The sequence below is a fragment of the Lepisosteus platostomus genome, chromosome 22, assembly GCF_059453375.1.
Source record: "Lepisosteus platostomus isolate fLepPlt1 chromosome 22, fLepPlt1.hap1, whole genome shotgun sequence".
NCBI lineage: Eukaryota > Metazoa > Chordata > Actinopteri > Semionotiformes > Lepisosteidae > Lepisosteus > Lepisosteus platostomus.
This window is the reverse complement of record NC_142632.1, coordinates 16,522,132-16,549,224: the sequence shown is the minus strand read 5'-3', so window position 1 is coordinate 16,549,224 and position 27,093 is coordinate 16,522,132. Positions and strand designations below refer to the sequence as shown.

The window sequence follows — 27,093 nt, the reverse complement described above, 5'->3', positions numbered from 1 at the left end:
GGTCCATATTACAGATGCGTAGATTGTGTGCCCTTTCTTTCCTTAAAGACAGAAATGCTCCTTCCAGAAACATTCAAAAGGAGCTTTCATGAGCTCCGTAACCAGCATATAAAACGTGACAAAATCATCCCAGGTCCTCACCATGTTGTAAGGGCAGGGGAAAAACTCTGACACCCACAAAGCACAAATTAGTCTTGGATTGTGAAGCAGGCGGGGAAAAATAAGAGAAGTGAGATTGAAATATCAGTCTCCTGGTAGAACGCACTTTTGTAAACAGGATCAGTGCACCTTTGGAGACCAGAAAATCTCTGGCTGCCATTTAAAATTGGATCCAGCAACCTATTTTGAAACAGCCTGTGCTGGTAGTAGCAGAACAATCCTACATAAAAGAGTCATTAGTTTGTCTATGTTAATCCTCAAGGAAGAGACAGTGAGCTGTGCAATGGTGGTTAACCTGCAATACAATTAACCATGACCAATGCCACAAAAGAAGCACTTAGTCATAGCTACATGAATGGGACTTTCACACACAGAGTCAGGATGAGTGCCAGAGTCTTCCAGTAGAATTTTTTTTTATAAATCCTTTCCTGCAGCATTCTATCCACCTCAGCAAATGTCTTCTAAAATGTATATTTGTTCTGTTTTGCCTCAGGATTTTTATAGGGAAATACCTAAAAAGTATATCAAATGAAAAAAACAGTCACAAAAAGTAGATAGAAAAGGCCAATCACATCTGAACTGAGACACAAAAATGAAATCTTAAGTAACTTGCTAGTAAAACCATTAACTTGCAGAAGAATGTGTATTTTCTAGGTTAATGTAGAGCTATTGAGGCATAAGATTGTACATAAGATTAAATAACCCCTCTTCCCTTATGCGAAATATCTGCATGTCCTATATACACAAGTTCTAATAATGTGGGTTTGTTTTTCAATTGTAAGGAGGCATGATAAATAAAAAGGAGATACAGACAGGCTTGCCTCCAGACTGACTGCTGTTATTGTCTCCTGATTCTGTGGTTGAGAGACAGGAGATGTGACAATTTCACTGCTATCAGTCATGGGGTGATCTATATATAGTAACTTTAACTTCAGGACACACTTCCTTTTTATTGTTTCCCAGGAGCTACTGTGACATCAGGTTATAAGGAACAGTGACACTGCCTGAAAACTCAAAGGAAAATCTTTCAATGTTATCTGAATGGAAAACTTAAATAGGAGACCAAGCAAACTGTAATCTTAATAGATGTCACAAAAATGTGCCTTTGTCATACAGTAAATGCCAAATAGCATATACACTTCTATCTTGCACATGAAAATGATTTTATATAAAAATTGGTGGGACACTAAGTAGCTGTTTATAGGTAGTTTTATAGTCACTCTTCAGTTGAGTGCACCCCATCGGCCAATATGCAACACTTTCAAACTGGTCCACTGACTGGGGAAATCTCATTTCTGCCAGGACCAAAAGCAGGATGACACAAATCTCACTACACTACCATCCGACTAGAATACTGCTGTTGCAGCTGGTTGACCAAGGTTTTCCATCATACCATCTGTAATGATGTCGGAAGAGTACTGTCTTCCGCTAGGTAGCTGCACATGGAACACAGTTGAAGGTTGTACAGTAGGTATTGTCTCTCTGGCTTTCAATTCAACAATTCAACAGCTACTGAGATAATGCGACAGAACTGTCTAATGGTACTGCACTTGAGTTACTGCACAAATATTTCCAAGGATGTACTTCAAAACAGGCAAAATAGGACATCAAAGAGTAACCAACCTTTCAGAGCCACACATTTCTTCTTTTGCCAGCACAAAAAGAAACAAGACAACCCAAATGCCCAAAGCACAGCACTTTGAAGGGCTCAACAAAATGCGCACTGCATTTATTTGACTCACACGTCCTTCCAATAGGTGTTTTTTCTACCCTGATCATTGTAAATATTCCCTTTCTGGCTCTTTGTTGTTTTCCTGACTTCTCCCACCTGCTGGAATCACTGCAGGTCTACTTTAAAGCCTAACCCATGACGAACAAAGCCAGCCAGCAGCTTCCCCATAGACAAAGCCCAGATAAGGTCTTATCTCGCATCCCATGCTCTTATATCAAAAGAGACACTGACAAATGACACATCATAGAGAATTTTTCCATACTAAACATCAGTGGGAAGAAAGCTACATCCATCTTCCCGACAGCCATCATAATACCACCGCGTGGAAAATGCTTCCATGTTATTACGTGTGGTGGTTCAGTGGTCCACATCCTTTCATAAACACAAAAGCCCAGCTTCCTGCATGTTTGTCTGGCACAGATTAGGGTAACGGCCTTTAAAGGCCTCTGATCTTTGCCCAGCTTTTATACCCTGACCACTTTCAATTATGTTGCCTTGAATGGAAAATGTTGTCGGAGGTAGGGCTTAGAAATAGTGGACCCATCACAATAAAGAGCACAAAAATACGTCACAGCAAAAACATTTACTTTTAATCACAGAAAGGTAGCAGAAAGCTCAAGGGCTACGATTCATAAACTGAATGACAATGGTTACAATATGGTTGAGACGTTAAATGCTATGCCTTAGATCGTTATTGACAACAGCTGGCCAATAGAAACAAGGCCTTCAAGAGCACTTTAGATCTTTAAAAGATCTCAGCTCCTTTAAGTCTTTCTTAAAAAAAAAGCAATCATGTGCCTACATACTGTACACATATACATTAAAAACATTTTTCAAACAAAACATAAAAAATGCTTGGATCCATTGAAACACATAGACAAGAATGACCTATAAGAAGTGTCCCATTCCCCGGAGTGCAACAGGGAATAAGCAACCATCCTTAGTCAATGGAATGAGAAATACTAGGAACCAGGAAGAGGACATTTCCAGGTTGGCTGTCATCATCTGCTAACTAGCCTCTGTTATGCGCTGTACCAGAGTGAGATATGAGCAAAATAAAAGATTGACTGACCAGCCTTGTGAAGTGATTTTATGCTTTTTTTTTGGGTTCTGCAAAATGTACAAGTATTCCTTATGTGATGCCAGTAAGCAGCTTACTGTAGCTGCCTGGTTATGTATAGGAAGGGCACAGAAGAACTGGAGTTTGAGCTCAGAGAGAGCTGAGGTTTTGTTTGAAGTTTATTAGCAGTAGATACAAATAAAAGAGCACTATTTTTGCCTTCTGGCTGTGTACAGTACATATTTCTTGAGACCCTCCTATAAAAAGCTCATTGTTAATCATACACTGCCCCAGGTGTGCCACTTTTCCTTTTCTCACAGGGGTTTAAGACACCATTTCTGGTGTAAAGAAAATGAACATAAAGGAAGGTGATATTTCTCGAGGGCCTCTGCATTATTACCTTCTGCATGTTTTTTTTTTATGTGCCATGAGTGTCCCTCTCTTCACAATTTGGAAAGTAAAACCCTTTCCAGCTATATAAAAAAACACTGGTTCCATCACTCCAGACTCATACAGTATGGGCAACTTATCTGGTATAGTTCTGCATTCCCAGCAAATTCCTATCTGTCCTAATGTATTATTTAAAGAGTAACTCATATTTGCTCCTGCCTTTTTGGCCACTTATAGACTGCCTTAATGTAAACTTGAAGAGTGGTTTAACTTGAGTAAAATGCAATCTGCCCTGTATTTTGTCCAGAGCAGCACTTTTTACTAGTTTCTCTTTCTCTTCAGCAAATGCTGCATTTCAATCACTTGCTTGACTGAGCACAGTGTGTCACATACTGTACCATACGGAGAGAAAAAACGACTGCATTTTAAAGAACTTTTTTGGATATTCTTACAGTTTATGGCAGAGGTATAGGTCACACACTCCTAACAATAATTATCCAGTGGCAATGCAGTACTAAATACTCAAGAAATCAACATTTGAATTTAAATATCTTTTTTATCACCCATTTAACATAAAACCATACTTGAAAGTAGCACATCCACAAAAAACCCACCATTCATTCGACTAACATTCACTCCTGAACTGCTTTTTGACAGTTAATAATGATGCTTGTTAAAGATGAAGGCGGATAAATATAGCTCCAGTTTTAGGAGGAACTTTTATACATTGCCTTAGTCTATTTAGAGTACTATTGCTAGATAGTTTGTCGGCAAATAAGGATCAGGCACATTGGTTTTGTACAGGTATATGTACAGTATATGTGGATGATCAGTGGAGAAAATACACTGAAAATATACAGGGCAGATGGTGGCATTATACCAGACATTTGAGACCAAAATTAAAAGGATGGTGTCTAGCTTGTCAATGATTCTAAGCAGTCAGACATCTCTGTTGAATTGGGACATTATAATAGCTACTGTATGAAAACAGATATTCAAACAGTAGTGAAAGCCCTCAACACAGGCCGTTGGAATAATCATCATTTCTGTCAGGCCTAAAAAAAGGCAGAACTTGACAGGTCCCAACTCAGCTTTCTTTCAGTGTTTGTAGGATTCTGTATGAGAGTCCATGGACACGGTGAAAATGAGGAATACACCCGGATTGAGAGCAGTTTTGAACAGCACTGAGCAACCTGTCTTTCCACAAATCAAACATAGTTAAGAATAAACAAACTGCAGTAACGTCTGCTTTCTCACAACTTTTTCAGAACACAGATTTTTCCCACCAGTCTGACCCATATTTCATCGCGATGCTTAATGGAGTGTTTTAACAATCCATTTTACTTAACACCATCTAAGAGTATTAACAGCAAAAGGTGTTAGGCTGCAGAGTGGATCGTTTTATTTTTTTGAAATTATGTAGTTATCAGAAATTGTAAATTGCACGTCCTACAATGTGTCTCAAGCACACCGTTGATTACGCACGCAGGGGAAGAAAAAGGGATTTATGATTTTAGTTACAACATTATCTTTCACAAAATATTTAAGATGACAAGCACAGAGGATCCAATTTAATTTCAATTAAAGCTGGGCTCCTTTTTGCCCAGAAAACTTCACAGAAGGTCTTCTTTTTTTAACCTAATGATGTTTTGATATAAATCAAAGCAGTCAAGCACTTTATACTGCGGGCTATATATTACACAGATTAAAATGCCACCTCCCTTTCATATTTCTTGCTGTGTACAAAGCCAGGAAAGGAACAAATAGTTAAAGCTTTAGAAATTAGCTTTTTTTGCTTGAAATGTTGAATATCCTGGACACACATGGAAACTGGAATAAGTATTAATATACCAGGCAGGATATAAATATAACAATACGTAGTATATTGTTATATACAGACAAAAGGTAAACGACCCTTGTCCTAGAGCACTTGCTCATTATCTAAGCTTTCACGTTTTTTCTCCTTTTTCATTAGTGACTCACACACAAGCACTTTTTGGAGCCACTTCCAACAATCTTCCATACCAATCCCGAATAGATTTAGAAAGGCCACTGTGGTGTGACTTGTTTTTGTGGATTAAGGTGGAATTGTAAACTGCCGCATTGCTAAAAATATCAACCCAGGCAGGAAACAATAAGACCCTTACCCCAGAGGCCCTTCTCTGAAGCCTGCCAGTTCTCCTGGAGAGTCGCACTCATTGAAAATTGGCGTGTGAGGTAGGGACTATAATTTCTTCTGGTCTCACAGAACCAAACCATTTCAAACACAATGGAAAATCAAGTCGCAGTCAGAGTCTGAGAGCGTTGACTGGAGAAGGGCTCTGCCTCGGTAAGTGGAGATTTTCAAGTCACCCTCTTTGTGAAGTTCTTGAATGTTTATTTTTTAAACCTGATAATACAATCACACAAGAAGGTGCTGTTTTTTTTCTGACCGTTCTGCCATGCTTTTTAAAATCAAGAAATGGGATGAAACAAAGGGGAAGGCACTCTCAAACACAGTAGGGTCACATGGGAAGTTCTAGCCCTGACTGCATTGTTGAAAGATGCAAGATGGAACCTCATTCTCTGAGGTTGCTTAGGTTTCCAGGGCTATAGAGCTTCACACGCTCCCTAGGATCAATCATAAAGCTGCAAAGCGGGGTTACAGCACTGGAAATATAATAAGAGGACTCGGTCTTTCCTCACTCTCGGGCTCAGCTGTAGTGAAGAGGCGAAAACACGAAAGAAATGACTGTCGAGCTGCTGGGGACTTTTAAAGGACATTCGAATGCAGACAGCACGTGAGACTGGGCAGCCCAATTATAGTATTTTTCCCCCTAACAGCCCATGCCTTGAAGTTATCTTGTTGAAATGAATTCAACAGCCATTCAGGAATGGCGGGATGAAAACGCAGCCCAGGAAAACAGCCCGTACCTTGTCGTGAAGAGGCAGGCGATACAGGCCATTATCCCTGCTCCAGCCCCAACTGCACTGAAGCAGAAGCTTGATTCCGAAGCACGCAAAGGAGCCGCTAAGAAAGCGTCCTCCGCACTGCAATTATTATAAGTAGTTTTCACATCACTGAGCCACGAGCAGAGGCCCTTGGGTGAGCCAAAACCTTTTGTGGATCCTGTCGAAGCAATCCGAATTTATGGGATGATGCGAGTGGAAAAGAGGGCTGCCAGCCAGGGCAGAGAACAAGAAAACTGCAGCGTGGTCTCGGTTCGTAACATTACGTGCCAGCTTCACTGTGGCCGCAACAGGATCTCCTTTTATGCCTTTCATTTGGGTAGCCGTGTTTTATCTTTTAACCTCATCCCGGTGCAGTGAGGAGATCTAGATGCGCAGTGCACACAGTTACAACGCACCTACTCTATATGGTTTTAGTTAGATTGTGATGCTTACCCATTCTGCCCAAGCAGGAAAGATCCTATCCTATCATCCTATGTCATCAACATTAGCCCAACAAGCATTATGATCTTAAAAGCACTCCTAGGCTTCTATGTGATATTGAAATTAATTAACAAGCTTTTAATTTTAATACAGACAGGGGAAGTGTCCATGGGTTGTCCAAATCTAAGACTCTGATGGGTCATTTATACACATAACAATGTCATTAATGTCATACATACTGTGGCATTTCATATTAGTGTGATCCTTGGTGGAAAATGAAAATGAAACCAAGAATTTAGGATATCCTTTGCAGTTTTCAGGGGCAGTGGTGAGAATTTTCCCATTATGTACTTCAGACTAACAGTGTCACAGAGGATATTACAGAATCTACAAGCATCAGCATTCAAGCATGCCGGTATTCTACAGGGCCTGTGTGTTAGAAACAGAACTGCGGGGGCTTCATACAGTATGTATTTCAAAGAAAAGATAAAAGTCACAACAAAAGGTTCTGGGGTTGTCAGTGAGGCATCAGGTTTCAGCCCCTTACAAGACTTACAGAGGAGTCTCACTTTCAGAAAAATAGAGAAAGGGGAAAAAAATGTGGCAAACAGCAGAGCAAAAATCTATGGAAAAAAACTCAGTGCTCAAGCTAATAGTACTCACTGTGCTTCCATCTTTTCCCTTTGATTAGACAGTCAATATTGATAACACTACACCACAGGGATTTATGACGTGTCTGATCCTAAACCCTAACACTGTGCAATTAGTCTGCGTTATTGTGATAGGACCAGGGCTCCCTGGGGAATAATCATTGTTATTCTTTTTATTTTCATGTGTAACCAGCAAGTTTCTTCTGCTTGTTCTTGCCTGCCCCCAGCACCCCAATCTTTCCGCTCGCTTTCCTTCCTGTCTTAAATGCCTCTTCTTCAAAATAAATCACATCACATGCACAGCTGTTCAATTACATTTTTACTAGGCACTGCCAGCAGCTATTCTACCTGACCAACCTTCAATTCTTTGAAATCAAAAAGGAAATGAAGACAAACAATCATACACACACAAAGCTTCTAACACCCCAGTCCATTCCCTTTCAGCTACTGATTGTGATCTGTGTCTATACTGGCCAGCACCATATCAACCCCCTGCAACGCATTCATGCCCTTTCTCCACTGAAGACCCTGCAGTCAAATGGAAGCAGCACAGTAAACCTACAGGACAAATTCTGCAGTGTGAGAAATATTATTAGGTAAAGCAGCAGGAGAAATCTTGGCCAAGATTTCTTTAACCTCAACAGCCACTGTCCTGTAAAACTGTATAGATGTTTTTATTTCATCATGAGGCACAATAATGATAACTGTAACCAAAGTAGCCCAATATTGAAGTCTGGATGCCCACATTCTAAACTGGCACATTAGAGAGGCAGTAGTACAGGATGTGAATGAGCAGATGAATGCAGAACAATAGTATAGGAGAGCTGTCACACTGCTTGGATAAATGATGATCTGCCCAGCCCACATATATCAAACATCTGGACGTTTGCTCTCATACATTAGATAAATCTATGGCAGGCTCTTCTTCTTTTAAACTGTCGATTTCTATTAGGAAGGTGTAGATCTTACTGGCTAAAAACTGAAAAGAAAAAGAAGAAAGGTCCAGGGATTAGAGCATGTCGAAATGTTGTACAATCCAGGATTGTTTAAAATTATTGTATTCAGGTTGTGGAGGTACTGATCTTGTTGCAGTAATTTGTAGCAATAGACCCTAATCATGCAGTTCCACTAGTGATTTATTCAGAAATATTTGACATCTAATAAAAAGCAATCTATAATTTGATAGCAGAGGCTATAACGGGTAAGGCATTAATTTCTGAGATGTTGTGATAAACCAGAAAATTACTGCCCCTGTACATGTCCTCATCTGTGTTCACAGGCCACTTGAATCTTTTTTCTTTCTTTATCCAAACAATGTCCTCAAAGTGTTTGATCAAAATGACTCTAGTGAGGGAAGACATTGGGATCTGGTGTCATAATTGATTTTGTCTAGTTTTAAGAGTATAACAAAAGGAAAAATGTCAAATGAAGACTACCATCTATGACAGTGGTTCCCAATCCTGGTCCTGCTGACCCACACACCTGTTGGATTGTGATACAGCCGAGCCCTCAGTTACACAATCAGAACCTTCCCTGACTTCCTCATAATAAAATTAGTTTGAACTGTTTGTTCCCAGCTCTTAAACACACTGGAGCTTTAACTGTTGTAGCTTGTAAATGAACTAAAATCCTAAACTTGTGACTAGAAACAAAATGCAAATATTTAATCGAAGCAACGTCTTGGATCAATTGAGGTTTCAATGACCTAGCTAAGGTGGGCTGGAGTGAACACCAGCAGCTGTGTGGACCAGGACCAGGATTGGGAACCACTGGTCTCTGGGATGGACACTTTTCCCTAATAACAGTGTGTGTATTTTTAGTTTCCATTACTTTTCATTGGAGGATTTGCTGTCCTCATCAAGCTTTTCCTTCTGGTTTTATGTGTTTATTTTTAAACTTCCTTTCCAAAGCCATGTTCCGCACAGACAGATGCATTCAGCTTGGTAATATGGGACCACAGCCCCAGGTATTTCAACACAGCAGCACGTACTTGAGTCTGGCCTCTCAAAATGTACATGAATGGCCAATGAGTGTGTTGCATCTTTGTGAGTTCTCAGTGACAGTACCCAACAAGCGAGCTAAGCAAGACCTGGCTCTTTTTCACACAGGTCTTATCTATGTTGACTATCCCCAAGAATCCTATTGCTGTAAAGAGTTGCAGCATTTCTCACCCTTTCCTGAAGATTAATTCAGAGCACTTTCTAAGATTTAGCTGAGGAAATGTGTCCTCTGGTTGATCTAGCTTCCTCCCACAGTCCAAACACATACTGGTAGGTTAACTGCCTACTGGGAGAGCTGGCCCTGGTGTGTGGGTGGGGGTGTGTGTGTGTGTGTGTGTGTGTGTGTGTGTGTGTGTGTGTGTGTGTGTGTGTGTGTCCTGTGATGGATTAGCATCCCATCCAGCGTGAGCCCTGCCTTGTGCCCGTTGCCTGAGCTTCAAGATCCCTGCGAACCTGAACTGCAAAAGGTCAAAGGAAATTGGGGGAAAAACTTCACATGTAATAGGAGTAAGACTTAGTCTTTAATATCTTGGCCTGGTTTTGAATAGACACTAAATCTATTACCTCTGTCCTGAGTGACTGTTGGAACAGTTCTTGTCTGCTTCAGTAAAACTGGTAGTATACCACCAGTCCCTGAAGATGTGTTTATCTTTTGTGCTTCTCATACCTGTAATACTTTTGCCTCTACTGTGGTACAGGAATACTATTTAATAAAGAGCTTTGTCTTTCCTCAGCCTGAGGCATAATGTTCATTCCTTCCTTGACAAATTCCTGAGTGAAATCCTAATTTAATACCTCAACCATTTCCTTTTTGTTGTGAGGTTTCCACAGTATTGTTTCAATGACAGCTCAAAGCATTTTTGTATTTCAGCAGCCATATCACCCTGCAACTCAAAACTGGCAACCCACTGAAGCTAAGCAGGTGTGAGCCTGGTCAGTACCTGGATGGGAAAACTCCTGGGAAAAACTAAGGTTGCTGCTGGAAGAGGTGTAAGTGGGGCCAGCAGGGGGCGCTCACCCTGCGGTCCATGTGGGCCCTCATGCCCCAGTATAGTGACGGGAACACTATACTGTAAACAGGCGCCGTCCTTCGGATGAGACGTAAAACCGAGGTCCTGACTCTCCGTGGTCATTAAAAATCCCAGGGTGTTTCTCGAAAAGAATAGGGGTGTAACCCCGGCGTCCTGGCCAAATTTCCCATTGGCCCTTACCAATCATGGCCTCCTAATAATCCCCCTCAATGAACTGGCTACATTACTCTGCTCTCCTCCCCACTGATAGCTGATGTGTGGGGAGCGTTCTGGCGCACTATGGCTGCTGTCGCATCATCCAGGTGGATGCTGCACATTGGTGGTGGTGGAGGGGAGTCCCCATTACCTGTAAAGCGCTTTGAGTGGAGTGTCCAGAAAAGCGCTATATACTGTAAGTGTAAGCAATTATTATTATCTGAAAAAGGCAAAGGCCATTTTCTCTCTTGCTCAAACTTCACAGCTTCCTATAGAGATTGTTCTGTTTCCCCAGTGTTGCTCAACATGCTCACCTAGACAGAACAATGTGTGACACCACTGTTGTATTTAAAGTAAAATAAGTCCTTTTCCATTTTTCAGAGCTGTTTTCCTTTAATGGATTATGAAAATATAAATGAAGCGTGCTTTACATAAAATGACCCTGACTGTATAAGGACTTGGGAGAAACTGTGAACTGTTCTCCAGCCTAATGCACAATGCCAGCAGGCTGCTATTTGTATCATTCTGAATTGCCTCCTCTTCCTAATCTTTTGTCCGCTACTGAGAATGAATGGTCCTTCTCACTCATTTATCATATCACCTTGTTATTCATTTGTTCTTCATCATTTATCTACTTTTTCCAGGAGGAATATTTGCATAGGCCATGCTGGTATTCCACATTAGCAAAGTTACTGAAAGCTTGGTGTGGTTGTCTAATTAAACTTAGACAGAGCCAGTCAAGTTTGCACCTCCGAGATGGATTCCTGCTTTCACAACATTAGGAAAGGTTGGAAGGGGCAGGCATTTGTAATTTCCCTTAAGATACAATCATTTCCTTTGAGGCTAGCTGGATTTAATTGCACTGCACTGCGATGGATGCACAAAACCATCTACAGCTTGCATGCTCCTTTCCAAATGAGTTTGGCTTTCCTGACACAAATGCATTCACATAGAAACTCATTTGATTCATATTCAGTCACCAGTCGTCAGCAAAGCTCACAACATTTCTTTCCTACTCACCCTCTCTGAAAAAATCTAGAATGTAAAAACTGTTACCAATTTACTACATTTAGCTGGCAATTTTATGCAAGGATTACAATTGCCTATTTAGAAATTACAGTTATTGATTCTTTAATATAAAATAGGTACTCACTAAATCACTGTTGTTGAAGCAAATCATTTGGATAAAGTACCTTGCTCAAGGGTGTACAGCAGTAGAGTGTTCTCACTTGGGATTAAATTCATGATCAGGTCAAGAACCCTAAATATTCCTTTGCACTACTGTCGGAGAACAGGTAAAAGAACTGAAGTTTCACATGCAGGAAAAAGAAAAGAAAAACACAAATGGTCATTCAGTTACAAATAAATTGACCCTGGACAACTCATTTATTTCAACTGTAATTCATCACCACTCCAGAGGCAGGGCTGCCAGTTCTGAATGACATTAACCACTGGGCAGTGTGGGTGACTGTGATTGTAATCAATGGTGATTGGAAGCTATGAAATGCACCCATCATCTGTGAACAGGAGAGGTTGTAACACAGGAGTCTCCAACCCTGGTTCTAGAGAGCCCCAATCTGGCAAGTTTGATCCCCTTTAAACCTTTAATTTCTAAAGGCCTGGAACAATTTAATAATGATCAATCACTGTACATAGGAAAGGCTCAATTAAGTAATTTAGAGCTCCTTTGGAACAAAAATCAGGAACAAGGAACAGTGTTCCTTTCATTGAAATACTTCTTGCTTAATTGATCAGCTGCTACAGCAAGTGTTCCTAATCGTCAATTAACAGGTGATTAAGGGTGATCTGTAAGAATAACTGTAGGCTCTCCACAAGCAGGGCAGACCCTTCTGTAATGGACACCTTCACAGATTAGCATATCATACATTTCCAGGTTCCCCAATGTATATGCGTGTACATACTGGATGCATATTGGTACAACAGTTAATTTGGCTGTCCTTGTAGTATACTGTATGACCAGGTCAGATTCTCCATAATTTTTCATAATATATGTGGGCCACATTTTTCAAACAGCAGTTTGAAACTGCACAGAATCTTTGATTACCTTTGCTGTAAAGTACTATAGTTCTGGTACACCACCACACAGATAGCAGTACACAAGCATGGAATGCAGTGAAATAAGGTCCCTGACCTGAAAGAACATTTAAAACCCGCAACAGGCATCTGAGGTCTGTCTGCAGCTCAGACCAGATTATAAGTGCGACAAGGTTAACGTGACAGTATTTTCTTTTCACACGCTTCAGCCCAAAGTTTTATTCAGTCTTATCTCGAGAGGCCGTGTAAGGGTTTTCTAAATCCCTTCCCTTCAGACATTTGAATGTCTCTGGAAGGCTGTGGGGAACAACCTTTGGGAAAGTGAAAACACAGGCCCGACTGTCTCAGCACACAGACGAGTGGCCACAGCTTTTTGATAGCAGGTGAGAATGGATCCGTTGTGAAGATTGTCTGCTGTGGAGAAGCATTTAAAGGTACATTGCTCAACTGTGGGGGAAAAAAAGCATGACTGGATCATGGCAGTAAAAATGCTATAAGAAAGCTGGAAAACATTAAGAGATTAAAGGGTAACATGGACAAGGGCATTTAATAATGGAATCCTAAGTGATGTCATGGTTTTCTTTACATAATTCACATTAAAGATGTCGTAATCCAAAATAATGCATGGTAGTTATCACAGAATGCAGCACACTGGTGTGGCAGTTACAGCTTCTGCCTCACAACACTTGGGTCCTGGGTTTGAGTCTGACCATTTCCAACCTCTGTGTGGCGCATGCATGTTTTTGGGGGGCATGTTTTGAGGTTTTCTCTGGATGATAGTTTCCTCCTACTTCCCAAAGATATGCTGGTTAGATGAATCAGAATTTCTGCATTTTAATTGCTCTGTGTTTCTTCTACGTTGTACTGCTGCCTTGGCCCTGTTTTGGGAAAGACTCATGGATTGCACAACCCTTACCAGCAATGCCTGGCTTTTTGAAAACATATGGATGGACATATTGAGGAAATCAAAGAGTTTAACCTTTGACAAACATGGGGAAATGTCTCATTTAAGGCCTGTTTTTTTTTTAGCAAGAAGCAACAACAAGGATAATGTAGAAAGTTGAGACAACAGACACTGAGTTTCTCAATCAGTCCGCCTCCATTATTCCAAATGAATACAAAGCCATTAATTTCCATTGAAAAGGCGAAATGTGCCTAAAAACTAATTTTTGTTCATCGAAATAGATCAGTTGCCTTGGAAACAAATGATGCAGTGTGTGAGCGAATTATTTAATAACGTGTACCAATTTGTAGGGAAATGAGTCCTTTCATTTATTTTACAGTGTTTCTTGGCAAAAGGCTTGAGGGAATATTAATTCTGTATCTACACAGTGTGTAGTGAATAACTAAATAAGAGTTTTCATGTCATGCAAGTGTTTCAAATAAAGAATAACCCACACATTACTAATATGGGGTCCGTTATCATGACATTTGGTAGTAGTTGAGCAGAATTATTAATTCTATGCTCTTGTATCCAGGAACACACTGATATCAGAATCTAAGATAAAGGAAGGAATTTCTCAGCAGCCTTCCCCAAGAAGAGCACATGCATTTACTTCTGTGATTCTGTGTACCCTTGATTTTATTTAAACAAAATATGGTGTTAGATCTTTGTTTATACAGTTCTGCCTCTCAGTATTGTGAAACAGCTGGAGATAATTAATAATTATAATAATAATAATGTATAATGTTTCTTTATTAGCCCTATACAATTTCTTGCATTAGGAATGTGTCTTTTCGCATAATTATTACTATGATGCAATGTGACTGCATGTTCTTAAAAGACATCATACTGTAACTCTGAAAGATGTTCCACCAGCCTTACATATACAGTGTATATCCATTTTAATGGACATCTATCTGAAACAGATTTATTAACCGGTTAATTTACTTTAATAAATACTGTAAAAAAAAATAAGATTGAAAAAATCTTTCTGAAGTTCATTACATAAACATTGATCCTTGATTTCCAAATTCACAATTATTGGTACCCCCTGTACATGTTCAAATTTATCTGGAATCATGACTGGTATATCATTTAAAATTCAATGAACAGCATTGTTTGACACGAAGGGAGTCAAAAAAAGTTTCAGATAACTATACAGATAAGCCCCCCCTGGAGACCACCTTGGAGACAGAGGTTGTTCATAACTCTGCAATGTTTGTACTGTAAATCTAAAAAAAAAACTATGGTAGATTGTTTTCTAAGTCTTAGTAACTGAAAATTGACATCATAAAACATAATAAAAATGTCAAAATAAAAATAAAAAACCTTGAAAAGATGAATTACTTGTTATGGAGAAAAAATGCAATTTATTTCAATTAGTTTGTGGAGATTTTACCACCTGGCTGAAGATTGCTGTAGAGGAGAGGGACTGAAGGTTTATGGGCCTTAAGGGGTATTTCTAAAACAAGTGGGACCTGTAAAAGCAGCAGTTGAATCACAAGGAACTGACACGTTCAGGAAGAATATTTAAGCTAGGAAACTGAGGAGGAGGTGTAATTCACAACAGGCCAATTGTGGTGAAATCGGGAAAGCTACACTAAGAAACAAAAAAGGGGCAAAAATGCATCAATTCTTAAATGCTTACACCTGAAAGCTTAAAGTACATGTGAAGTCTGATCATAATATGGTAACCTTTGATGTACAGTATACACTATATCTCTGAACATTGTGCAAAAAATGCATAAAAACTACAAAGAATTAGATATAGCCTGCAAACAGTGAGCTGGGAACAGAAGGGTACAGCTAACAGTAGAAAGATGGCTATATTTCAGTAACATAATACTAAGGACTGAAAAAGGATTCACATTCAATTAAATCCAATGTAGAGGGAAACATGGCCTTAATAATTTAAAGGAGAAATCAGAAGCAATGGAGCTCTCCTCAGACTTAAAGAATGGCAAAGGGTGCACTGAGTTACAGGCACAACTGAAATAATAATGAAATAATACTATAATACTATAAGATGAAGCACCTGTCTACCTAATATGGGATTAATATTGAAAGAAGAAAAAGAAATAGTAAATGTACTAAATTAATATTTCATAGAGGTTTTTGCAAAAGAAAATGTCAATACATGCCCCATGTTAAACAAGGAGACCACTACTAATGAGTAATTTCAGCTTAACTGGCACAGCGATATGAAAGGGCCTAGGATGGCTTAAAGCTAATAATATATCACTAGAAGCTGATGGTATTTCCCTTTGGTACTTAAGGAACTGATGAATGTTACTCACAGAACTTTCTGGGACATTTCAGCTGTCACTAAGGATGGGAAGTAGACACACAGATTGAAAGAATCACAACCCTTACACACATTCATGAAAAAGAGGACAAAACTGAACCACTTACAGTAGTCTTACTTTAGCTCCTGGTACATCAAGGACAATAGTGAGATAAAAATGAAAAAAAAGGATAAAAGAGCATTAAACAGTTAATGGGTATTTAGTAAAGGAAGGTCATATTTAATGTGTTGGAGTTATTTGAAGATAAAGGAAAGGTAATTCCATTACAGCATTTGACATGCCAGAGAGTATTTAGATTTCCAGAAAGATACAGTTCCTAATAATAGTGTTAAGTATCAAAATAAGAACATAACATCATAAAGCTTAGGTAATATATGCATGTAGAAAACTAGTTAAAGATGAAACAGTGATGTTAAGAGTGGTGTACTGCAAAAATCAGTTTTTGGCCCATTGCTCTTATATTAAAGATTAAGACGCTGGTATAGTCAGCAAAACAGTTAGATGTGCAGCTTATACAAAAATAGTTGGGGGTGACAAAAACACAAGTAGTAGTAGAAAGGACATTACAAAAAGACAAAATGATTGTATTGGCAGACACTTTGAAAATGATATTAAATACTGATGAGTACAAAGTAATCCATGTAGGAAGCAGGAACATACATTATGCATATTGCATGACTGAGTCTGAGCGGTTCGGCTGTGTACTGTACATAAAAGAGATTTGGGTATGCATGGAAATTCCTCTCGATACAATGCAGGGAAGCACTACCAATATCAAGCAGAATGACTGGGACCTCGCATGAAGGGTGGAATTTCAAAGAAAGTTGAGTTCAAGCTTTGAAACGAAAGGACAGCTTTTCAAATGTTCAAGGAAGAGCAATAAGAATGGTTAGTGGTGTCAGGGAAGTGCAATACACAGACAGGTTAAAGGAACTCAATTCCTAGAGTCAATAACAAAGGAGACTGGGAGAAGATTTGATTCAAGTACACTACTCTGCAAAACACTTAAACATTCTGCATTGTCCCCCACTTACAGTATTAGTCTGTGATTTTTAATTCTTCCAATAGAGGTACAATTCTCCCACAGATTTTTTTATGGTAACAGCTCTGAAAGAATTGGACAGATTAGGATCTAAAATCAGCAGTCTCCTAGGTTGAATTAATGAAGTGAATGGTGTAGAACACCATGAGACAATTTTATTTTATGGGTAAATGTGATAGTTTAATTACAACAACACTTCACATAGGCTGGCCATGTACTATACAATTTAACTTCTGATTAACGTTGTTGTGATCAGTTTGTGAAGATTCAGCTCAATGTGAATTAAAGATTGCTAAATGTCAGGAGCAAGCTAACTTACAAGATATACAGTACAGACAGGGTCAAGCGACTACTTCATTAACCCAAAGATTTCACATTATCTAGCTTTCCTACTTGCATCAATCTCTCCAGGTCTGATCATTTTGCACAGTCAAAAAAATGAAATGAAGTCAGTTTACTATGAATGTGTATAGTCATGCATGTTTTTTTTTAAATAATTGTGTTAGTGCCCAGTTATCCATGAAAAAAGACACCAGTACACATTCCATTGCAAACAAAACACAAAGAACAATACCATTCAAAAAATGAAATGTATTTACGAAATCTTGTGCATTGTACTCAGTGAAATAAAATATTTTTCTACTGCACAGATGTAGCCACATTTTTTACTTTCCGGTTCTTTTTGTCTTTTTTGTTATTTTTTAATAATAGTGAGAGAAATTTTTTCTCTCAGGTTATCGTTAACCTTGAACTAATAAGCCTATGTAGGATTCTAAACTTCTATAGGGTATAGGATAGCTGTAACTGCAGCCTGAAGGAAGGAGCTATACAGTTTCAAAATGTTATGTGGCCCTTGGGGAAAAAAAAGTTTTCCCACGCCTGCTGTACATCCATCCATTCGCTAACCACGTCTTCCAATTGAGGGTTGGTGGGGAGCTGAATATGAGCCCTGTTACAGGTGCATGACTGCATTTGTACATATCTATGAGACTTACTGGTGAATACAAAGGCTGGGTTTGGTGTGCGACATTCACAATTAATCATCTTAAAGGAAATTCAGACTTCAAAAGGGATATACCCCTTATAAAATGTATAAACCGGTACTAATGGCAGAGCAGGCCAGAGGTTGTCTACAAAAGAAAGGAAACGGAAATAAAAATCCAGCACCATGTTGTGAAAGCAAATGCTAAGGACTGTTCTTCTCAAATGGCTTTGGATTGAAGTAAGTGTGATGGCTGCCCAAGGGACAGATCCAACTGTTCTCTGATCGGATGAACTTACACCAAACTCCCACATGACAGAGTTGCTGCACAGCTCCGCCGTATCCTCTCAGAATTCTAAGAGGGTCTAGGAGAGGGATGTGTGCGCTTCTGGAGATGTCCGTCTCTTCAGCTTATGGAAGCTGCCTAGCTGTTCTAAGTGATTCAGCTTATGTTTGCTTCTACTGGCACTCATGCAAAGAGTCTTATCTGCGGGCTTCAGGAGGGTAACCCTCTGGCACGTGGTGGAGAGAAGTGAGCTGTGCTGGACTACAGTACGTCAATCTGAATCTCCAAGTCTGGAATTACTGCAGGCTTTTTAATTGCCAATTCCTAAGTGAGAGACTGCCTCAGTCTGCATCTGGAAGTTGAGGATGACTTTCATTAGCCACTGCTTCTCATGGGAGCAAAGCGGAGGGCTTCTGACCTTTAAGGAGCTGCATGAAGGTGATAAGGTGGAAGAAGGCAGCGCTGACAGCGACGTGTGTGATACTGCCCATGACTGCGCTGCCCAGCTGCAGCTGTGACGGCTCGGAGGAACACGTGCGTGGCATGCTGTGGATTTAATGTGGCAGGCTCCCTTGTGCAGCCAGCCTGGCGTGAAGTCAAAAGTCACATGACATTTATTGGTATATCTTACCCGCAAAATTACTTAGAGGCCCTCTTAGGAACATTTTCCAAATCACACACATGGACTGCAAGCGTAACACAGCTGTGAGAAAAATCAAAGCGAAGCACACAGCCATGTGCGGAAGCATGGCGTACTGCATTCTGCCGTGTTCAAGGCCGATTTCCATACATACCCAGGGCACAGCCTGAGTCCTGAGAGTACTACAGCAGCGGAGGAATGCTTAACCTTTTACTAAGGTGGAGCTAGATGTGTGACCTCTGGGATCCAAGTGAGAGATTCAGATCCTCATTTCTAAACATGATCACTTTATTAGTATTTAGAAAACAAAAATAAAAAAAAACAACAAACCCGCTCCAGAGCAGAAGAAGTTTGTTTCTCAGAAAAAAAACATCACCCAAACAAAAACGAGTACAGTATAACCTGCTTTTAGTTCTATTTTGAGCTTTTTGAACTAGAGCATTTCCACCTTGATGGAGGTGAGGTTAAAAAAAATAAAAGGGTGTTCTTAATTAGCTTGCTTCCAGGAGGAATAACACTGTCCACAAAAATGTTTTCTCCAGCCAAACTCAAGCGTATAAAACGCACCAAGAGGACAAACAAATAAATGCCTACAAAGGCAATTAAAATGATGAGAATAATAATCATATGAATACTGCAAAAGTCAAAGTGTCATATTGAATCTGTTGGCTGTTGTATTGTACAGACCTACTGTAGGCAGGAGAGACAATCTGGATAGTAAGAAGTGTGTCCAGCTTACCCCACTTTGCAATGGACATTTTCAGTATGTTTCTGGGAGGATGGAGGAACGTGGAGCACCTGCTGAAAGCCCATGCAAACTCCACACCACCAGGTACCTCCAGCCGAAATAGAGCCCAGGAACAGGCCGGCCATCAGCTGATTGTGAGCATTCTTAATAGCAAGCGATCACATTCACAACAAGCTGTCTAACTGCAATGACATGTGCCTCCTTATGGAAGAACCTGGCATCAGTGGAAGAACAATGGCATCACCAGGATCAATGTGTAGGCACGTGAAAGCTGGAGAAAATGTGACTGCTTCAGAAAACGACCTCCCCCCACACTCCATTTTCAAAGAGGGGAAAGTGCTACTTATTTATTGAGAATGTTATTGCAAAATGCTTACAGTCACCATCTGGCTAGTACAAACGGATTGTATTTATTTTTTTGCAAGCAGCATAATTACTTCTAAGCCCAGCCACTCTCCGTTTTCTGCTTGGCACAGGTTGCCCTGGCATTCATGTGTTTGCTTGCACTGCTAAGCCCAGCTTTGCCTCTTGGCTAAACAACTTCACACCACTGTGTACACTAACAGAGAAGCATGTGATCCTAACGGGCTTGACAATGATACCCTTTCACTCGCTCTCACTCAGGACAGCAGATGTGGGGGTGACGGCATGGCTTATACAACGCCTGATTGGGCTGTTTTCCTAATCTCTTCTGTACAGTTGATCATCTTAAAACTCTACAGGAGGCAGGAAAGGCAGCACAGGTGAGGTTGATATAGAGTAGTACAGGTGGAGCTATGAAATGAGGTCTTCCTGCGCGTCTGTCTCTATATATGTAAGAAACTACCAAACAGGTCCACTATAAAAACGTATTTCTTATTTTTTGTGGTTCTTTCAAGTTCTCAAAGTGCCTTTGAATACAGCAAAGCTGCTTGCCAAAATCAAAGCAAATCTGAAATATTATATTGTATCTCATATAAATCTGTATCCAATATACATCTTCAATACATAAGAAAAGTGATCATTTTTTAGATCAGGCTGATTAGCTACCTGGCTTTAATTTCATTTAATCCAATTGTGGAAAATTTGCATTTCATATCCAAATTGTTTTGAAGTGCAGTTGTAATGTGCAAGTTATTTTCAGATTTCTGTCAAGAACCCAACCTCATGATAGCTGTAGATTCCTACAGTTCTTTGCTAATTATATTCAGCTTTCTAAAGTACCAAATGCGCAGCTTCAGCACTTGAGGCTCATCAGGTCTGCGACTGAAGATCCCAACGAGCTCGCAGAGGTTGTTCAAGCTGCGAAAAATCCCGTATCGTATATGACGAGGAAGAGTCGCCTCACAAGACGACTACACTCCGGCGCACTGCTCACTCCCTGGCTCAGGATAAGAAGCACTCTTATCAGCGCTTCAGAACTGCCTGAGTACCGGCAGAGCACTTCTTATCCAGTGCGCCAGAGTGTAGTCGTCTTGTGAGGCGACTCTTCCTCGTCATATACGATACGGGATTTTTCGCAGTTGTTCGGGTTCTGAGCTTGAACGACCTCTGCGAGCTCGGGGGGATCTTCAATCGCAAACCTGATGAGCCTCAGGTGCTGTAGCTGCGCATTCCCACGTGCCACAGAGTAGGGAGTGCAGTGGGAGGTGTACTCCACTGTCACATTATAAATGGATAATCTCATTTGAAGAACAAAAGAACACTAAACAACAATAATCCTAAAGTCTTAAGAAGACAATTGCCTTGTCACTTGATCTACTAGCATCAGTTTCCCTTTTCCCTTTTCTCTTTCATTAAAAAGCAATCAGACACTAAATCACAAGACACTGAGTCCCAAATCATAAAATCTTTTCAGTCACTGGAGCACACTAATTAACTGAGGAAAGATCTTACTTTAATTTTACCAATAAAGACTGCTGTTCTTTTCACTGCAGAGGCGACGCTATGTCAAAAGAAAGGCTAGAAGTGCATTTAACAACACCTATCCAAAATATTCTTATTTACTTACATCAAAGGTCAATCTGAACTTATTATTAGTTGTTTGTTTAAATGTGTTTAGTTTGTTTTGATTTGCTACTAATGCTTTCACTTTCCACCTAAGTAAGGATGTTTAAGTTTTCTTTAATTGTATCTAAAAGGAAAAAATCATATTATTAATGTACCTGTTTATGGTTCACTTAGTATGGTGTACTCTATCAGGGGATATGCTACATATTTCACACTGATGTATCTACTGTAGTCTTTAAGCTTTCATAAAGACCACTTTGGTCAAATCATCATATTTTTGCTTTGCAGTGGCAGTGCTTTTAATCAATAAGGATCACTCACTACTGCATAGAGATGTGTGCAAAGCCTTGGTCGTAGGACAATAAACGAATAAGAGTTTTGAAGGGGAAACACTTAATCCATGTGGCAAAAAATAACCCCCAGAGAAATGAGAGAGAGTCCCACTGGAAGCACACCAAGGGGATTGGCAAATAGGACACGTGGAGCTACTGTAAGAAAAAAAAATCACTGGACTAAAACGGAGAAGACAGGGATGGGCAGAATAAAACAATCCTGCTCCATGCCTCTAAGAAGGAAAAGCACATTAGCTGCTACCATGGGCTAATCAAATTTGCCCGAAAAGCAGACTGATACAGCACTGTGCCCCTGAGTCACCTCAGTAGCACATGCTTAAATGACATTGTGTTGACTGACATTCACATAATATCTAGGCAAACAAGGGCACAGGATACATGGCTACTGTACAGCTGAATGGAAACACACACAGTTTGGTGTTGCCTTCCTAGACGGCAAAAGTGCATTGGAGCCCAAAGGCAAGATCGCCATGGAGAACTGGGTCAGCCAGCCTGGTGCTCTCATCTCAACCCCAACCGCTGTCTCCAGTGTACAGAATGTGATCACAGTCCACTGTCACTGATGGAGCTCCGAGGCTGCTTTTCAGAACTTTGTTTCTGTTTCAGGATAGGTGAAACTTCCCTGTTCCAGTTATTGTTTATTCCTTGAATCCAACTAACTTTCAAATCAGAGAGCACTTCTATAGCCCAAAAAGTGAAGAGCGATGCCTAAAACAAATGAAAACGCACCTTTTCTGAATTAAATCATGCCATGATTTTCAGGTGTCTGATTTCAGCTATTATTTTTTTTCTTCAAGAATAACATTTCTAGTGTTATTCTGTACTACGATCTTCTGAAACATGGAACGATGTGTTAAATACTGTGACTTGAATTGACGTTAAAAATTCATGCTTCTTGGAAAATGGGCTCCAGATGTGTGTGCGTGTGCTCTGCGATGGGCTGGTGTCCCTTCCAGGGTGTCTCCCACCTTGTACCTCTTGCTTGGTGGGACAGGCTCTTTTGCCCCCACAGAAAATTAGAAAAACATCAACTCTGCTAACAGTGTCTGTGACACTGGTTCAGAATTTATTTGATGGGGCTTAAAATTCACCTTTCATCTCTGTTCTTGTGTTATACTGTACATCCAGAATCTTGTGTAGCTTTTCTAAATTCTTTTCCAGGTGCTGTTGGCTAGTACACTAGAACAGCCTAATCACATAGTATGGCGGCTTTAACTATTATCTGAAATTCTAAACCATTGTTTTAGCACTCTAAAAGGGAATATAATCAAACATTCAAGGTTTTCTTGTCATGTACCTCTGTGCAAATCCAAATTACTGAGTACAGATGACCTCTTCAAGGCAAAGCAATGTGAAACAAAATTAAATTAAACATAATTTCCCCGCTTCACAGTCAACACTGTAAGAGACAATTTAGCACCAAGCAATTATGGCTGAAGGTTGCCAGCGTTCATAGAGAACAACAATACAATGAAGTATATGCTGCTGTTCTTTTTCCCCATTACTCACCACGTCTTAAAAAAGCTTCAGCAGTTCAAAGTTAATTAAACAGCATGTAGTTTGTGAACAGTCCAGTTGCTCTCCCCTTGTAATTGTTATTCAAAAGGCAGATAAATTCACTTGACAGTCGGCAAAGCTTCTTAAAGTGGGGAATTCAACAGCAGGCTTATTCCAGGTTACCAACCACAGAAAATGGATGGAAGAATGCATCTGATTATAGGACACTGCTTGTCAAGCAAATGAAGTCTGTCCCTTAAACAGCCCTTCTTGCCCAACATTACACCTCATAATACTGCAAGGTATAAAGAACTGCTAAACTCTACAATTCAGGATCTATACAGATTTCGTCAACTGAAAATAATCTTTAACTATATTTACATAATCTTATCATTGAAGAGAGAAAAAGGATGTGACTATGACTATAACAGAGGATGAGTATTTTCAAAAAATTACAAAGTGTTTTGCATCATCAAACCTCAACTGCATAGCAAATTGAGCATTGGGATTATCATGCATAACTTGATCTTAAGCTAACAGAGTTTCAAATAACCATTAAAGTAAATTGTTTAGGAGGCAAAAATACGATGAGTGCAAAAAAACTACTTCTGAATTGAATTCTATCATGCAAGATAATGCATTCTAGATTGTTCAGTTATAAGAACGTGCTTCAAGTCCACGTTATTACCGAGAACATGAGTTGCCAATGAGAATATGTAATACTGAATTCTTGCTTTTGATCAGCTCCAAATCAGGACCCAGTGAAACTTAGGGTGACACTGGAATGTTGCCATGGAGCTCACGTCAATGATGAGGAGAGACTGACCCACAGGGACCTTGATACAGTATATTTACTATTTACATGTCCTCACTTTATTTTGAAATGTACTGTAGAACACAATTTCCCAAAATAACCATATGGCCCGGAACCATAATGATGTTGCATCAGTGACGATAAAATTCTTGAGCGGCAATTCCCTCTGCAACGCTTGCTGCATGACTGGTTGAGAAAGCAGCATCCCTGCTGTCTGCTTTAGAGTCAGCCATTCTTCCATGACTTTTAAAAAACGACCGATAAAGTAACACTTCCAGAGTCCAACTCTTTGAGCTGCACATTGGGCAAGACATTAAGTATATTCTTTCCAAGCAGCTCCTAACTGACACTGCATTATAAAAGTCGCAGCCACATCTAGCATGCCTGGGACACGCTCCAATATAGGAAATTACAAGGCCAGGCAATAAAAAAAAATCCAAACGAACGCCTGTAAAATGAATAATAAAACCTGGGTATATCAAGTAGATGAACAATGTGTCAGCAATGGTTTTTTCTTTTTGGGTTTTGCTTTTAAGCCACATACCACACTCCTAAATAAAAAGTTGAGATACAAAATCACAGTGCTTTCTAAGACCGTTCACTTCTTAGAAACGGTCTGTGGAATTAATACGCCAGTTGCACAGGGCTCCACAGGTTTGTTTTTTAGGAGGTAATAATTCCTTATGCTTGGAGGTAAACATTTTTATATCATGTCTAGTACTCAATAAAATGATGCATGCACTTTGCACTTCCAAAACCGGCAATACTACCGCCAGACAGTGAAGCAAGCCAAAAGGCTAGAAGCCCTATGACAGATTTCCAGGGTTTGCATTGACTATCTCAGCATAGAGGGACATAAGAGCTTGTGGTGGATCTCCATTAGTCACACATCCTTTGGTTCAGTTCTCTTTGAAATGCAATAGCCTTAATAAAAGAGGAATAAAGGTCAGGGTTTCTGATGAAAAGAAGGAGGGAGGGGGGAAACCGTACTTCTGTCAGGTTTAATTCATATTTAAAGTCTTCCATTATTCCATTTTTTAATACTCCTTTTGAGAGGGCATTTCAACAGTGGGCTCCGAGCACTCTAATTCAACCCTCTATTGACATGCTCAGTTCAGGGAAGACATGTGTCTTCCTCTCTGAATACCAAGTGTGTTTCTATTGCTGCAAATGCCAGAGCTTAACTTACTGAGCTATTGGGTAAACAAGGCAGGCCAGAGAGCCACAGAGGGAATGGGCAGTGCTGACCTTTCTCTAGTGCTTAAACTTAGGCCACCAACAGTGCATTTGTCTATCCAGGGTAGACGGTTATAATACAGTTACTTGCAGACAATTGTTTATAATGACAATTGCTTGTCCTTGCATATTGGAAAGCAATTCCTCTGATTCTTGAGATAAACTGAAACATGGGGGCTCAGAAAGACAACGGAGCACGTACAGAATTCAACTTGGTAGAGGCACAGCTCCAGCAATGCGCCAGGAAATGTCAACTCCTTATGCAACATTCCCAGACTGAAGCAAAACAAATACATCTTAATTGTCTTAAAACTGCTGGCAAAAGACATACAACCAAATGAGAGAAAACTAAGTCTCTCTCTTTTGGAAATCACCTGGAGCGTACCTAAATGGCAGCAGACTGATTCTGACCAAACCCTTTCATTTCATTGATTATTTAGCTACAAAGAACACACTGTAATGGATCTTACTGGAGCTGCAATACTGAGCCTCTAATGCTCTGCTTGTGGATAAGTTAGCTTCCATGGAAATTTAAAACCCGCAATAAAAAGAGCAACAGAAACCCTCCGCGAATACCTTCAATATCAAATACAGCAAGTAAGAAAGTAAAAATGAACTAACAACATTCACCACAAAATATTTTAACTAAACATTTGGTAGGCATGCTACAATGTAAAAACATCAAGTATTGCTGGGAATGAGTTGGTTTAACTAAATCACAGTTACAGAATCATTTTCTACAGCTATGTACAACAGGGGAGAAGCCTGGAATCCAAACTAATGACAACAATTTGAATTACTGTCTTTCACCGAGTTGACTATTGAGATAATTTAAAAACTCCAGTGTGAGTCATGGATGTTTTTTAGTGGACAGACGCCAATTTCATAACCATGCATTTATGGAGGCGTAAAATCTGCATGTAACACTGCAGCCTTTGCTATGTTCTTATGTTCTTAAAATAATCTGCATTCTTAGATGTTAATCCACAGCACTCATCACTCCCTTTCCCCCCTTGGCAGATCTGACCACAACCTTGTTCATCTCCTATCTCTGTACAAGCCTCTTGTCCTCCAGCAACCAGTGACCACCAGGACAGTGAGGAAATGGTCAGCTGAGGCTAATGATGCACTGATGGATTGTTTTGAGACAACGGACTGGGAGCCTTATGGAGATGATATTGACGGTCTTATCCACTGCATCACTGACTACATAAACTTCTGTGTTGACAGTGCAGTGCCCACCAGGAAAGTGTGCAGCTTCTCCAATAATAAACCCTGGGTCACCAATGATCTGAAGGCCGTCCTAAATAGGAAAAAGAGGGCTTTCCAGGCAGGTGACAAGGAGGAGCTGAGGCGAGTGTAGAAAGAACTGAAGGTGAGAGTTAGGGAGGAAAATGGACGACAGGCTGATGGAGAACAATGTGAGAGAAGTGTGGAACGGCATGAGGAAGATCTCCGGATACAAATTGTCTGGCAGCCAACAGAGTGAAGGAGGCCTGGTGAGTACAGCACTGGACCCCCTGCCCCCGGCCACAGTATGTACGGCTACAGAGCTGTGAGTCCGAACAGATTGTTTGCAGTACTGGGGCTCCACAGGGGACTATCCTTGCTCC

At 40.1% G+C, this 27,093-nt stretch overlaps 1 protein-coding gene across 1 annotated transcript in view; it reads right to left on the bottom strand.

Annotated features, from left to right (window-relative positions):
- tmem132e (transmembrane protein 132E) overlaps positions 1-27,093 on the bottom strand; it is a 72,942-nt gene that overhangs the window by 35,933 nt on the left and 9,916 nt on the right. The window lies entirely within an intron of this gene.